Source organism: Ochotona curzoniae, unplaced genomic scaffold (genome assembly GCF_017591425.1).
Source record: "Ochotona curzoniae isolate NIBS_2020 unplaced genomic scaffold, NIBS_Ocur_1.0 scaffold_1852, whole genome shotgun sequence".
NCBI lineage: Eukaryota > Metazoa > Chordata > Mammalia > Lagomorpha > Ochotonidae > Ochotona > Ochotona curzoniae.
Genome location: NW_024467087.1, coordinates 58,488,110 through 58,504,138, shown reverse-complemented (window position 1 = coordinate 58,504,138; position 16,029 = coordinate 58,488,110). Strand labels below are relative to the sequence as shown.

The window sequence follows — 16,029 nt, the reverse complement described above, 5'->3', positions numbered from 1 at the left end:
CCATGCAAAGTTTTTCCTAATACATATTTCCCATAAACTTTTTGAAAATTTCTCATATATGTTTCTATGTGTCTGTGTTTGTGTATACATGTGCATGTGTCAGGCTACTTTTTAGGAACTTTTGATGAACCGATTAAATAAACTGTACTTCATATATGATATTCATATTACAGACTAGGCATTAATAAGAATTAAGTCTATGTACAAATATGTTACTAATCTAAAACAGTCTTGTAGTGCAATCTGCATAATTTACTGAATCTATAAATTGATCTATGAAGCAATAACATCTTAATAATGTTTCAATTAAGAATTTGCTGTATCTTTCCATTGCGTCTTCTTTAATTTCAAATTTGAATTTATGCTCTGCAGTGAACAGATTTTACACAAATTTTGTCAAAGCTGTTCCTAAGTATTTCGTGATTTTGATGTTGTTGTAAATGCCATTATTATTTTGGTTTCCAATCGTATACAGCCAGAATACAAATGCAATAGAGTTTGTCGATCTTGAATACTCTAAACTTAATAAACTCACTTAACTCTAGGAATCTCATTACAGATTATTTAACATGTTCCATGTATATCAACATGTCTTAAATATAAACATGTATATAAATAGTTGCTTTTTCCTATATCATCTTCATGCCATTTTTTTCTTTTTATTTTTTGCACTAGTTGGACCCTCCAGTGCATGTTGAGTGCAACTAGAGAATGAACATCTTTGTCCTAGTTTCATTCCTGGAGTAAAGCTAAGCACTTATCTTTCACTGTAAAGTGTGATGTAAATTTTTTTTCTCTAAGAATGTCCTTTATTAGGTTGAAAAAGTCCCTTTCTATTCGTAATTTCCTGAGGTTTTTTTTCTCGCAGATGAGTATTGAGTTTTGTCAAAGGCCTTTTCCTTATCTATTGAAATGATCATATGGTATTATCCTTCATTCATTAGTACAGTAAGTCACACTGACTTTTTTGATGGTAAACTGACTTTGCCTTCCTAGTATAAACCCTGCTTAGTCATGTTGTTATTATCCATCTCATATGATTCAGTTGGTTGTCATTTGTTAAGGGTTTTTGCGTCTATATTGACAAGGGCTGTCGGTACGTGTTTTTGTAGTGTGTCTGATTTTGATATCAGGACAATGCTAGTCTTATAAAATTACATGGAAAGTGTCACCTCCTCTTCTGTTTTCTGAAAAAGATAACATAGAGTTGATACTATGTTGTCCCAAAATGTTTAATAGAATTCACCAGTGAAAGCATTTGATCCTGAGGTTTTCTTAGTGGGAATTCAATTTCTTTACTCTTTTGATCCTGTGTTGAGAATTTATCTTTCAAGAAATTTACCCATTTAGTTATGATATTCTGTTATTGTTTTCAGTGTCTGTAGGGTCTTTAATGATGTCTGCTCTTTCATTCATAACATTAGTGATTTATTTATGCTTGATAATTTTACTACTGCTTTATCGATTTTCCTTAAGAATTTTTAAGAGAAACAGTTTGTAGTTTCATTGACTCTTTTCCTTTTTTCAATTTCTGCTCATACTTTTACTATTTTCTTCCTTTTGCTTATTTATATTTTTTACTTTTTTTAGATTTCTATGATGGAAATTTTGTTCATTTATGTTTTTACAATATGTATTTATTTGTGAAAGGTAGACAAGTCTGGTACCATGGTTCTGCCTCTCAAATAAATAAATAAATAAATAAATAAATAAATAAATAACAGCTCTTTAACAAAAAAAAAAAAGAAAGAAAGAAAGGCAGAGTTTCAAAGGAGGTGGGAAGACATGAACAAGAGGAAATCTTTCCATCTGTTTTTCCATTCCCCAGTGACAGCAATGCCCAGGGCTGGGCCAGGCCACACCCAGGAACCAGATCTGGGTCTCTCAAGTGGATACAGGTTCCCAAATACTTAGACCATCCTCTGCTGCTTTCCCAGCATATTGAGCAGGGAGCTGTATCAGAATTGGAGCAGCCATGACTCAAACTCATAGCCATAAGGAATGTTTGACACTGTCGGCAGTGTCATGGGCACCAGCCCATGTTTACTGACTTTTAATTTTCCTTCTCTAAGCAGTTTTGTACTCCACCTAAGCACTGTGTCATCTAGGTATCACAAATTTTGGTATGTTGTTTTCATTTTCATTTGGCTCAAAATGTTTTGTGTGTGTGTTTTTGTTTTTGTTTTTTTATGGATAGGGTGATTTAGTGTATGGTTTGTTTTAAATAAATTTCCAAATATTTACAAATATTTAAGGATATTTTCTAGCTTTTTATTTTAGTTCAATTGTGTTGTGCTCAAAAAAATATTTTGCATGATTTCAGTCTTTTGTATAATTATTGAAAAAATTTAGGGCCCAGCATATGCTCTATCTTGGTGAATGTTCTATGTGCAACTTGCAAAGAATGTGTATCCTACTGTTACTGGGTGGCATTTTTTATCATTATTAATTAGTTCACCTTAAAGATATTCTTTCTGTCTTCTGTATTTTTTATCTGCTTGCTCTCAATTATTGAGTTAAAATTTCAGCAATAATTTTGGATTTAACCATTTTTTCCTTATATTCATGCCAATTTTGGCTCATATATTTTTGAAAGCTTTTATTAGACATATACACTCTTAGTTTTAAGTCTTCCTGATGAATTGATCTTTTGTTATTAGAAAATATCTGTCTCTGATAATATTCTACTTTAAAGTCTACTTTGATTTTAATATTGCCACATCTGTTTCATTGTGGTTATTGTTTGTGTAGTGTATTTTGTTTGCTCCTTTTACTTTCAGCGTGTTATTGTCTTCATCATCAAATGTATCCCCTAGAAAGCATAGTATTGCATTAAGTTCTTTTCTGGAGATTAATGATCTCTTTTTAGTTGGAGTGCTCTCACCGTCTGTGTTTTAGAAATGATATATTTTTATATATTTGGGATAAATCCCATCCTCCTGTTTGTTTCTTATATGACCAATATGGTGTTTTCATATTTTATCTCTTCCTGCCTTCTGTTGAATTAAATAATGAGGGCGGTTCATTTTATTTTCCTACCTGGTTATTTTCTGTATCTCTTCATTTTGAGGTTTTCTTGATGTTCTGGAGCTTGTGGTAGGGTTTTTTTATATAATCTTTAAACTTTTGGAAAAAAAGTTTTTTATTGGTTTTGTTATTTCATAACACTTCCATAGGCTCTGGAATTTCCCTTCCCTCTCTTCTGAATCCTCTCCCCACACACTGATTGCCCTTGTACTAGTATAGTTCTTCATAAAGTCATAAGTCTATCATAGTGGGCATGGACAGTGGCAGAGAATCTAGCATCCAATTGTTTTTTTTTGTTTGTTTGTTTGCTAAAGATTTTATTTTTATTTTTATTGGAAAGGCGGATATACAGAGAGGAGAGACAGAGAGGAAGATCGTCCGTCCAATGATTCACTCCCCAAGTGAGCGCAACGGCCAATGCTATGCCTATCCGAAGCCAGGAGCCTCTTCCGGGTCTCCCACGCGGGTGCAACTGGCGCCCATATGGGATCCTGGGCGTGCAAGGCGAGGACCTTAACCACTTGCGCCACCGCGCCGGGCCCTCTAGCATCCAGTTGTTAAGGTATAGTTAACAGTTCCATTAGGAGTCCATCTTGGATTTGGAAGTAGAGATATATACTGCATTGTATCCTCACATCTGGATATGATAGTCTCTGCTACACAGTTACTATACATCCCCTTAAATGAAAAGACACAAAACAAACTCAACATCCAGGAGAAAAAAGAAACTAACAACACCATGAAGTTAAATAACATGCTACTGAATGACTAATGTGTCACTGAAGAAAAAAAAATCAAGAACCTTCTTGAAGAAAATGATGCTACTGTATGATCTATGAGTCAGTGAAGAATTTAATGAGAAAAAAATGGTTTTGTAGAATTAAAATAAAAACAAAAAAAATCAAAATCCATGAAATATAATTTCCGCTGACCTTTGTTGGTGAGATGTGTCTGCTGTAGGCAACAGATAGATGGGATTTGTTTATTTTTAATCCAGTCTACTAATCTATGACATTTGATTAATGGGTTTAAGCCATTTACATTCAGCGTTAATATGAATGGGTGGTAATTTAGTCCTGTCATTTTAGGAATGAGTTGTGCATTGATTCAGTCTTCTGTTGTCATTTTACTGGGATGTTCTTCACCTTTGCCTTTGGTTTGGGTAGGTGCTATTCCTCTTCTCTGTCAAGAGAACATCTTGAAGTATCATTTGTAGGGCAGGTTTGGAAGAGGCATATTCTAGCTTTTCTTTACTGTGGAAGAATTTTATTTCATTTTCAAAGGCAAAGGAAAGCTTTGCTGGGTATGTTATCCTGGGCTGACATTTTTTGCTATTAGAATCTGGAATATGTTGCTCTATTCTCTTCTTGCCTGTAGAGTTTCCTGTGAGAGATCTCCTGTGAATCTGATTGCCAGTCTTCCATGTTGATTTTTTTTGTCACGTACACATTTAAGGATATTTTCCTTATGTGTGATTGAAGAGAGCTTGATTATCATGTTTTGTGGTACAGATTGCTTTTGGTCAACCCTGTTGGAAATTTTGTGCCCCTCCTGGATGTTGTTTTCCAATTCTTTCTCTAGATTAGCAAAGTTTTCCTTTATTTTTTCATTGAATAATTTTTAAGCCCAATTTCTCTTTCTGTGACTTCTGGAACTCTTACTTTTTTTCCCTATAACTCTGATATTTGTCCTTTTAACAGTGTCTCTTAATTCTTAAATCGTTTCTTTAGCTTGACCCAGCTCTGCTTCCAGCTTTCTGACTATTTTCCCATTGTGACTAAAAATATCTTACAATTCTGAGAATCTCTCTTCTTCCTCATTCATTTTCTTATTGAGGCTTTCCATTGAATTTTTAATTTGCTGTATTGCATACTTCATTTCCAATAATTCTGCTTGATTTTGTTTCAGTGTTGCTATTTTCTATGTGACATGTGCTTCTCGTTGTTGATAAGAAGCTTTAAAATGAGTTTTCTAAATTCTGTGTCCCCCATTTTCTCAATGTATTCCTCAGTCAACTCTGAGGTTGGCAAAGGGTTTTTGCTCCTTTGCAAGTCTTCGGTAATATTCGTTTTGCCTATGTCTCTTCTTCTGCTCTTGGTTATTGTACTTCTGGTTAGCAGAGGCTTCTCCTTAGGGCAGGTTTCTAAGTTGTGTCACCCACAGGTCTACAGTGTGATTTTACTTATTGCTGTTGGTACCCAGCTCTTTGCTTGCAGCCAGTTGTGCCACTCCCTCCAGTAGGTACCAGGTCTGGGTTCTTATGTTAGACTTCCACCATGGTCTCCACAGCCCCAGCTCTTGGCTCACCAGTCTCCACCTCCTGTGATACCATGCTGAGGTTGCATGATTGTCTATACACTTCTCCCACATCTGGTTTGAGCAGTTCCCACAATTAGGGAGACACCATGTGTCCTAAATATCTAGGTCGCTGGTAGTACTGATCTTGTCAGAACCTGCTGGCTGTTTACTCCCAGCTCAGTGCATGTGCAGCTCACTGTTGTACCTCCAGGTTTTGCCACACTGTACAAAATGACACCTTATGTGCCACTGGTAGAGTTCTAGATCTGCTGGCCATTAGGTCTGGGGGCTACCAAGACCTGTTTTGGGTGGAACCTATAAGGTGCCACATTGGTGCAATGCACTGAACCAGAAATGAGTTTGCTCCCAGCTTAGTGCATTCACAGTCCTATCTCACACCCTTTACCCCCCTACACAACATGGCTACTGATGCAGCTGTGTTGGGAGTCTGGGCTGTGAAATCCACCCTATTCCTGCACCACATGTTTAGCATCCGCTGCTCTGTCTCTTCTCCTGGTCAAATCAAACAAGTCAGCATGACTGACAGTTCTTTGCCTGGGTTCATTTCCTGATCTCCTGGTGAATTCCTCCTCCCACCTGGCTGCTGGTGGAGCTCTGGCTGCCAGTAGAGCTCAGATGGCTGCACACTGAGTGTGACTGAGGTATCTCATCACTACAATACCACACCACTGTCTCTGCTGCTTTCCCATGTCCATCGGTCTCCAGGTGTCCCTCTGCCGTTAGCCTGTCCTCTCCTATTTGCTGAAATGTGCCCTCTCTGCTTCACCCTAATGATCCACTCTCTGTTTGAACATGTCCATAACGTATTCCACTGTCATGATTCTCCCCTATGGTGTACTTTCTTTAAAAACTATTTATTTATGTATTTATTTGTTTATTTGTTTAATTTAGAGTTAAGGAAAGGGAGAAATAGAGGGATATCTTCCATCTACGGGTTCTCTCCCCAGATGGCAGAAATAGCCAATGGTAGGCCAGGTGGAAGCCAGGAGCTTAGAGCTCCATCCAGGTCTTCGGCATGGGTGACAGGAGCCAAAGCACTTGTTTCATTTCTGCACCTTGTTTCAGGACATTAGCAGGAAACAGGATCAGAAGTAAAACAGTTGAGATTCAAGCCAGTGCTACATGGGATGCTGATGTCACAGGCAGCAACTTTATCCACTGTATCATAATATGTGCCCCTACAATATGCTTTTAGCTTCTTAGTCTACTTTCAAGTAGTATTCCATTAGTTTATAGCATTGTTCTTCAATTTTCCCCTTATTATCACATTTCAATTTTGCATGCATTCAATCCCCTTGATACATTCTTCCTGTTTGTATTTTAAACAATTATATTCTTTAATTTTTAAAATAATTCACTTAAAATATATCACTATGTATTCAGTATGTCCACTATGTATTAGCACAAATAATATAATGAAAATTAACTGTTTTCTAAGACAAAAAGAAATTTCATGAGGGAAAATGCTATATTATATGCTATTATACACTTCTGCTTGTTTGATAGTCCTGCATTTATTTCTTCAGTAATACCAACCAGTTTTGCTTACCATTTCTTTTGTGTCTCTGCTCAAATACTAAAAGGCTGCTCCAGCATATACTCTGAGATTCAAACAAGTGATTCAGTACTGTGAATATTTTAGCATCACTTGTGTTGCCAACCATTCACACACAAAAAAACGACTTCGTGCAGATACTGCTTAACTACAAGCAAAACAACAAATTTGGTCATATTTGTAGATTTGTCTATGAGAGCACAATTCTGCAAACGTGAAGTAACTAAGACTTCATGTTTATAGCTAAATGTTTAGGTAAAAAAGTTACTCTACCATTGTGAAAAGGCAATGCCATCAGTTATTGGAGACTAGCTTTTCATTGAGTAGGCAGTGAGTGATGTTAACTGTCCAAGGCTTTATTGGTCTCTGAGCTGTCATGTGCAGGCCTCCAGCCAGTGCAGTATAATAACTTACCCCTTCAGTGGCTTTTTCACTTCAAGTTTGAAAAGCAGTAATAAACAATTTTTGATTTTCAATGAGCTCATCATGTCTGCACTTAAAATATTCAATTTCTTTTCCTCTATGAATGAAGTCTGAAAGAGATGGTGCAACTTAAATGATGAATTCATTTGAAACTATTTGGGAATGTTCTGTTATATAAGACACTATCAAGTAAAATAATAACATATATAAAATGAGTTTAATTATATTTTCATTTCTTGTTTATATTTTTATTCAGTTTCTTAGAAGTAAATCCATTCTCTCTGTGAGTTAGAACCCTCACTGATACTTGAGTTTCATCTTTTTTGGCTTCTATACACATAGATGTTGCACCTCTGGTTTGAGTAAACAAGGGCTTCTTATCTCCCTGTGTTAAAGCCAACAATCCACATTCTTATTGTATTTCTGTCTAGGTGGCAATGAAACCCTTGGATTTCAAAATAATGATTTATTAAGTAGCAAAATTGCAAAGATTAAAGACAGCTTTCTGTGCTCCACTTGTTCAGAGTCAAGAAGTCTGAGTACTGGTAAGGATGCCAGGACTTAAGAAATAAATGAGAAGTTAAAGGAAAAGAATTGAGAGGAAGACCCATAGCCATGTCAGCAAGGGGTCTTGTAAGAGGGGCAAATGCTGTATGGGCTCCATCAGGGTATATAGAGAGGCTAGGCAACTACTACATCAGCCAAGGAATGCAGTACACTGGCTTGACTGTACCAGCTCTGAGTAGCTCTGCATCACAACCCTTAAACCTCCAGTTGGGCTGTACTACTTTTTGGCCAAAGTGTTCTCTACCACCTGGCTGACATAGTGCCTTGTGCCTTCTTGACACTACACCTACACCATGCCTGTTGCTTCCAACATAGCTATAAATTGTCTTTTAAGTAAAATTAATAGATGGAGGACCTGTCGCAATGGCTCGGTGACCAGGTCCTTACCTTGTAGGTACCAGAATTCTGTGTGGATGCTGGTTTGTATCCTGGCTGCACCATTTCCCATCTGGCTCCCTGTCTGTGGCTAAGGAAAGCAGTGGAGGACAGCCCAGGACATTGGGACCCTGCACCCATGAAGGAGACACTTCCTGGCTCCTTGCTTCGGATTGGCTCAACTCTGACTATTGGGTCCATTTGGGAAGTGAACCAGTGGGTAGAAGATCTTTTTTTCTCATTCTCTCTATAAATCTGCCTTTCCAATAAACATAAATAAATCTTTTTTTAAAAAAAAGTTAAAGAATGAAGAAGAAAATATCTTATGTATTTGCTCTTCCCAGTATTCTTCAATCCTTGGTGCAGATAAAGTTTCTGTTTGGTACAAGTTGCATTCTGGCTTTAAAAAAAAAAAACCCTCTATTCATTTTCCTACAATGAAGATCTATTAGCAACAAATTGCTTCAGCTTTTGTTTGTCTGAAAAGTCTTCATTTTATCTTAATAGTTTATATTCTACAAATACTTTATAAAGGTTTTGATTACTGTTATCATTTTATATATAAAGTACATTAATAAAACATTCATAGCAAGATGTACTGATGAAATTATACCTATTAACATTTTCATGTCCTTATTTCTTGATGTTTGGATCTTTGAGCTCCTTTAAAAGATTCTGATTGGATATAGAGTTATATGTAGATTAATAATTTTTTTGTTCTGCACTTTAAAAATGTCATCCCACTGTCTTCTTGCTTGCATATTTCCTCAGAAGAGTCTATGATCAACCTTTATCTGTGTTCCTGTGTATCAATTATTCTGTTTTTTCTTTGTAATTAATTTTCAGAAGCTTGATTATAATATACTTTTGTGTTCTTTTCTTTGTATCTATCTTGTTTGGAGTTCATTGAGCTTCCAGGGTTTGTAGGTACATGGTTGATTTTTTTAAAAAGAAAATTTAGAAATATTCTTGCCATTATTTCTTTTATTCCTGATTTTCTTCTCTACCTCCAGTACTGCAGCTAAACCTGGTTTAACCAGTTCTATCAGCCCTTGGGTTACTGTGACCTTTTCTGTTTGTTCCCATCTTTTATTTTCTCTGTGATTCATTCTCAGGAGTTTCTGTTGCTTTTTGTCCATGTTCATTGGTCTTGTCTTCTGTGCTGTAACTGCCATGAATGCCATTCAGTAAAATTTTAATTTCAAATTTTGTATTTTCATGTCTAGAAATTCTGTTTCCCTCCTCATTGAAGTATTATTTATATCCATGAGCATATACAATTATAATCACTGGCTTATCCTCCTTAGTTAATTTCATCACTTTCTCATTTGGATGTCTATTCCTGCTGACTAATTCTTCTCCAGGTTATAAATCACTTTTTTGCTCCTTTCTCTATATTTCTAGGGTTTTTTTTTTTTTGGATATCAGATGGGAATTTACATTATTGAGTGCTGAATTTTCTGTATTGGTTTCAGCAAGAGTATACTTTTTTCTGGTAGGTAGTTAAGTTCCTAAGTATCAGTTTGCTGTTTTCAAAGCTGAGTTTTAAGCTCATTTAGAGTAGGTCCTGAGTAGACTTTCCTCTAAGGCTGGTTTATCTCAGTTTGAAGACTGTTGCTCTAAAGTCCCTACTGATACTCAAGTGTGTATTTAGCACAGTCTTGCCACTTGGGCCAGGTGTGGATTCCAGGGATAGTTCATCTTATAACCTCTTGGTAATTATTTTCTTTGTGATTTTCTGTACTGTCCTTATTAAGTTTTACTTTATACATGTTCAAATGAATATTCATGAAAAGACTGAAATGGGCTTCTATGGCATTTTTGACTTAGTTCCATCTCCACAGTTTGTAACCACCCTGGCCTTTATGAACTCCAAACTCTGTATTTTTCCAGGTATTGCTGGATTTCCACTTCATTCACCATAGTCCAAGGATTACTTCTAGCCAGAAGGTCGACTGTCCCAGGCTACAAGCAGGGAAGTGGATGGGAAGCGGGGCTGACAGGATTAGAACAAGTGCCCATATGGGATCCTAGTCTGTCTAAAGCAAGGACTTTAGCTGCTAGGCTACCACGCTAGGCCCAAGACCACTGATTTTTATGTGTTGCTTTTCTTTTTTTTCACATTTTACATTTTATTATTATTATCATTTTATGATACAGTTACATAGGCTCCTGGGATTTCCCTTATCCCCTTCCTAATTTTCCCCCTCCCCCTACCTAGTTCCTCTATATCATTACTAAAGTATAGTTCTTCATACACAGGCATATGTCGATCATTGCAGGCATGGACAATGGCAGAGAGTCCAGCATCCTACTGTCAAGATATAGTAAACAGCTTCAGTGTAAGTCTGTCTTTGGAAGTACAGATGCATACTACATTGTATCCTCACATCTGGATATGTTAATCTCCATTTCACAGTTACTGTACATCCCCTTAAATGAAAAGTCATAATACAAAATCAACAATAGAAAGAAAAATAAATATTCACAATGCCACGAAGTTAAATGACGTTATTAGATATGACAGTCTCCATTGCACAGCTACTATACATCCCCTTAAATGAAAAGACACAAAACAAACTCAACTTCCAGGAGAAAAAAGAAACTAACAACACCATGAAGTTAAATAACATGCTACTGAATGACTAACGTGTCTCTGAAGAAATGAAAAAGCAAATCAAGAACCTTCTTGAAGAAAATGATGCTACTGTTTGATCTATGAGTCAGTGAAGAATTTTATCAGATGAAACTGCTTTGAAGAGACAAAACTAACAAAAAAATTAGAAATTTATGAAATGTAGTTTCTGCTGATCTTTGTTGGTGAAATGTGTCTCCTGTAGGAAACAAATAGATGGGTTTTGTTTTTAAATCCACTCTACTAGTCTGTGACGTTTGATTGAGATTAAGCCATTTACATTCACAGTTAATAAGAAGAGCTGGTAATTTGGTCCTGTCATTTTAGGAATGGGTTGCTCATTAGTTTAGTCTTCTGTTGTCATTTTGCTGGGATGTTCTTCCCCTTTGCATTTGGTTTTGTTTGGCGTTATTCCTCTTCTCTGTCAAGAGAACATCTTGAAGTATCATTTGTAGGGCAGGTTTGGAAGAGACATATTCTTTTAACTTTTCTTTACTGTGGAAGAATTTTATTTCATTTTCAAAGGCAAAGGAAAGCTTTGCTGGGTATGTTATCCTGGGCTGACATTTTTTGCTATTAGAATCTGGAATATGTTGCTCTATTCTCTTCTTGCCTGTAGAGTTTCCTGTGAGACATCTCCCGTGAGTTTAATTGGCATTCCTTTATATGTCAGTTGATTTTTTTTTTAAAGATTTATTTTTATTATTTTTTCATTGGAAAGGCAGATATACAGAGAGGAGAGACAGAGAGGAAGATCTTCCGTCCAATGATTCACTCCCCAAGTGAGCGCAACGGGCCGATACTATGCCGATCTGAAGCCAGGAGCCTCTTCCGGGTCTCCCACACGGGTGCAGGTTCCCAAAGCTTTGGGCCGTCCTCGACTGCTTTCCCAGGCCACAGGCAGGGAGCTGGAAGGGAAGCGGGGCTGCCGGGATTAGAACCGGCGCCCATATGGGATCCCGGGCGTGCAAGGCGAGGACCTTTAACCACTTGCGCCATTGCGCCAGGCCCCAGTTGATTTTTTTGTCACGTACACATTTAAGGATCTTTTGCTTATGTTCAATTGAAGAGAGCTTGATTATCATATGTCTTGGTGAAGATCACTTTTGATCAAGCCTGTTGGGAATTTTGTGCCCCTCCTGGATGTTGTTTCCCAATTCTTTCTCCAGATTGGGGAAATCTTCCCCATTTCTTCATTAACTATATTTGTAAACTCAACTTCTCTTTCTGCACCTTCTAGGACTTCCATTACTCTTATATTTGGCCTTTTAATAGTGTCTTTCAATTCTTGAATACTTTTTTTGGCCTCATCCAGCTCTGCTTCCAGCTTTTTGTTTGCTTCCCCCTGGTGACAGGAAATATCTTCCAATTCAGAGATTCTTTCTTCTGCTTGCTTCATTCTATTTTGGAGACTCTCCACTGTACTTTTAATTTGCTCTACTGTGTTCTTAATTTCTGATATATCAGCCTTGATTTGCTTTTTTGCTGCTATTTCCTGTTTAATATTCCTTAAATTCTTTGAACTCTTGCATGAGCTTCTCATTTTTGACCAGAATCTTTAAAATGAGTTTTCTGAATTCTGTGTCCCCCATTTTCACAATGTTTTCCTCAGTTAACTCTGAGGTTGGCAAAGGCTTTTGCTCCTTTACAGGGGAGTTTTCAGGAATATCCATTTTGCCTATGTGTCTTCTGCTCTTGATCATTGTACTTCTGGGGCTTCTTCTTGGGGCAGGTTTCTAAACTGTGTCACCCACAGGTCTACAGTGTGATTTTACTTATTGCTGTTGGTACCCAGCTCTTTGCTTGCAGCCAATTGTGCCACTCCCTCCAGCAAGTTCCAGGTTTGGGTTCTTATGTTAGATTTCCACCATGGTCTCCACAGCCCCAGCTCTTGGCTCACCAGTCTCCACCTCCTGTGATATCATTGCTGAGGTTACTCTGTTGTCTCTGCAGCCTTTCTCCCACTTCCGGTTGGAGCAGGTCCCACGATTGCGGAGACACCGTGTTTCCGAAATAACTAGGTTGTTGGTGGTGCTGATCTTGTCAGAACCTGTTGTCCGTTAGGTCTGGTGCAATATGGACCCATACGATGTCACAGTCAGTATTATTTTCCTGTGGGACGTGTGCAATCCACTGAACTCAGTGAGTTCTTGCGAGCTCAGCACATGCACAGTTCACTGTTGTCCCCTGTAGTCCTAAAGCCATTGCCACAATGTGCAAAATGGTGCCTTACACACCACCACTACAGTTCTTGATCTGCTGACCATCAGGTCTGAGTGCTACCTGCACCTATCTTGGGTGGAACCATGGAACACTGCATGTTGCTGCAGTTCACTGTCAGAAAAGAGTTCACTCCCAGCTCAGAGCATGCTCCGTCCTTTCCCTTGCCTTTGCCTCCTTACACAAAATGGCACCCAATTCAGCTCTAGGGGGCTGACTGCGCTGTGAAATCCACCCTGTTCTCGCACTGCGCATCTGAGATTTGCTGCTCTGTCTCTGCTCCTGGTCAAATCACAGACCATCAAAATGGACAGTTCTTTGTCTGGGTTCACTTCTGGAGCTTTTGGTGACTGTCCCTTCCCACCTGGTTGCTGGTGGAGTTCCAGCTGCTGGTGGAGTTCAAATCACCATTAGTTGAATGCTGCTGGGTTATCAGTCACTGCAACACCACACCATTGTTTTTGCTGCTTTCCTGTATCTGTCAGTCTCCAGGTACCCCTCTGCTATTGTTCTGTCCTCTCCTATTTCCTGTGATGTGTCTTCCCTGCTTCATCCTGATTAAGTGTTTCTCCGTCTGTTTAAATGTGTTTTTTTTATCCTATTCCGCTTCATCCCGATTCTCCTCCCCTATATTATTACAATAGAATAGTCCTTCAGCAACAGTCACAAGTCCAACATTCTGCTATTTTAGTGTATCATGTCATTGTAGGTATAGACAGTCTTTCCCATATATATCAAACTCTTAAATCCACACTCACAATGGGCTATTTAAATAAAAATGAAGCTTCCTGTTGAATGTTAAGCCTTAAAACATTATAAATTGATGGTGACATAAGGGGAACATTTTGAACATGCATCATAAGAAAAAAAAGCCTTTATTTCCTACCTTTTGGAAGTAGATGCATCTTTTTAGATAGCATCGAGGCAAAGCAAGCAACCTGCATCTTTCCGATGGCCCTGGGCTCTTTGCCATAGTCCACTTAGAGCAAAATGATTCTCCTGTTTCCCAGCATGAGTTCTATGAACTCCAAGAAGGAGCCATATTTTTCCCAACCCCTCACACAAATCTTGACTGTATCATGAGCCATTCACTGTTTCCCATAAGAATAATATCCTTGAGAACTGATTAACATGTGAGGAAGTCAGCTTCAGCAGACCATATGTAGACCAAGGCTATAGCCACTTCGCTTATGTGGCCGCCTTGCCCACTCCCCTCATGATCCACCACCTCGAGGGGGATGATGGGCACATGATGCTTGTTTTCCTGACAGTCGTGGATGGTAAATATCTTGGGTTTTCCAACCAGGTTTTGGCACTTGTCTCCTTTGAACAAGCCAGTTAATGTCTGGGTTTCAGTTTTGGCATCATAGGCATAAATATGATTTCCTTCATCATGCCTCAGGAAGACCCATAAGAAGCAGTTGGCATCTATGTGGCTATAGGTTGACATCTCATGAATTTTGAGTAGTAATTCTGCTTTAAGATCATTAAAGCTCTTCACTTCAAATCCTAGATCTGAAAACCTGCAAATAAGACTGTCCCAGTCTGCTTTGATGCACCATCTTTCTGGCAGCAGTAAGTGCCAGAAGAACCTCTCATGACTGAAGATAAAAGTGATTCCTCTCCTCTTGTCCATTTTGTACTCTTCTACCAGGTCAAAACACTTTCCTTTTATACAAGGCATCTGTTTCCATCATATTCTGCTTCCCATCTGTAAGCTGAACCCCATGGAACCCCAAGGCCAAGCTCATCACTGACCAGCACAGGGTCATACACTGGGTTCAGTTTCATTCCCTGAATCCCAAGGCACACTGATTCCACCCTGGCCAAGTGGCTTCCCTTTCATACCATCTTTGGAAAAAAAAAAGTTTTTCATACCATTTTTCTTTCAAGTTCCAGATATCATTTATATTGTATACAAGCTATGGTAAATCGTGTTTCTATTCCATTCTGCCTATATTTCAATTAACTGGTGTGATTAAACCACTTACTGTAATGATGGATGTTAAGGCATAAATGTGCTATTTTATTGTTTATTCCATCTATTTTATTTGCCTGCCTTCTTACTGAGTTGACGACATTTTTCAAAATTTCCATTTTTTTAATCTACAGTATGTTTTTTTTTGTTTGTATATCAGTTTGCATAGGCTTTTTAGTTCTTGCTTTAGTTAATAAATTATATATAGGTAACTTACCAAAATCTACTAGTGTCAACATTTCATGAACTTTACCATCCTTTATGTTCTTTTACCCTCTAACCTTTATGTCTTTAAATTTTCTTCTACATACTTTTGAGAACCACAATGGTTAGTGTTATAGCTTTGTTTCTGACACCAAACATAGTTTAGAAGACTCAAGAGGATAAAAAAATCTATTGTATATACTCATATTTTTATTCTTCTTCTTTCTTTCCTTCTTTTATGATAGATCTGCTGACAAGTTCTCTTTGTTTTACTTCATCAAAATGTTTATTAGTTTTCCTTTCACTCCTAAAGGAAATTTTCAGGAAGAATCCCAAATTGGCAGTCTTCTCTTTCTGCACTTAAAGTCTCTTCCTTCTGGCCCTCCATGGTTTCAAATGGGCAACACAGTGTCATTCAAATTATTAGCCCTATGCGAGTAATGTACTATTTTTCTCTTAGCGCTTTCTTCGTCTTTATTTTCCAGACACTTGATTATTACATATCTTGAAGTTAACTTCTTTGGACTTTTTATACTTAGGGTTCGTTCAGCTTCCTGATCTTGTAGGATTGTATTTTTCACTAAACTTAAAGTTTCAGGCATTTCTTTGAATATTGGTTCAATGCCACCTTCTTTCATTCTCTTTCTGGAATCTGATGACATAGTTGTTCCTTTGGTTTTGTGCCAAAGGGCCCAGAGTCTGTTAGGTTTTTTCCAGTGTTTTTTT

At 37.7% G+C, this 16,029-nt stretch overlaps 1 protein-coding gene and 1 pseudogene across 3 annotated transcripts in view; one reads left to right on the top strand and one right to left on the bottom strand.

Annotated features, from left to right (window-relative positions):
* Positions 1 to 16,029, top strand: part of HDAC8 (histone deacetylase 8) — a 259,389-nt gene that overhangs the window by 123,704 nt on the left and 119,656 nt on the right. The window lies entirely within an intron of this gene.
* On the bottom strand, positions 13,997 to 14,818 carry LOC121169436 (annotated as a pseudogene).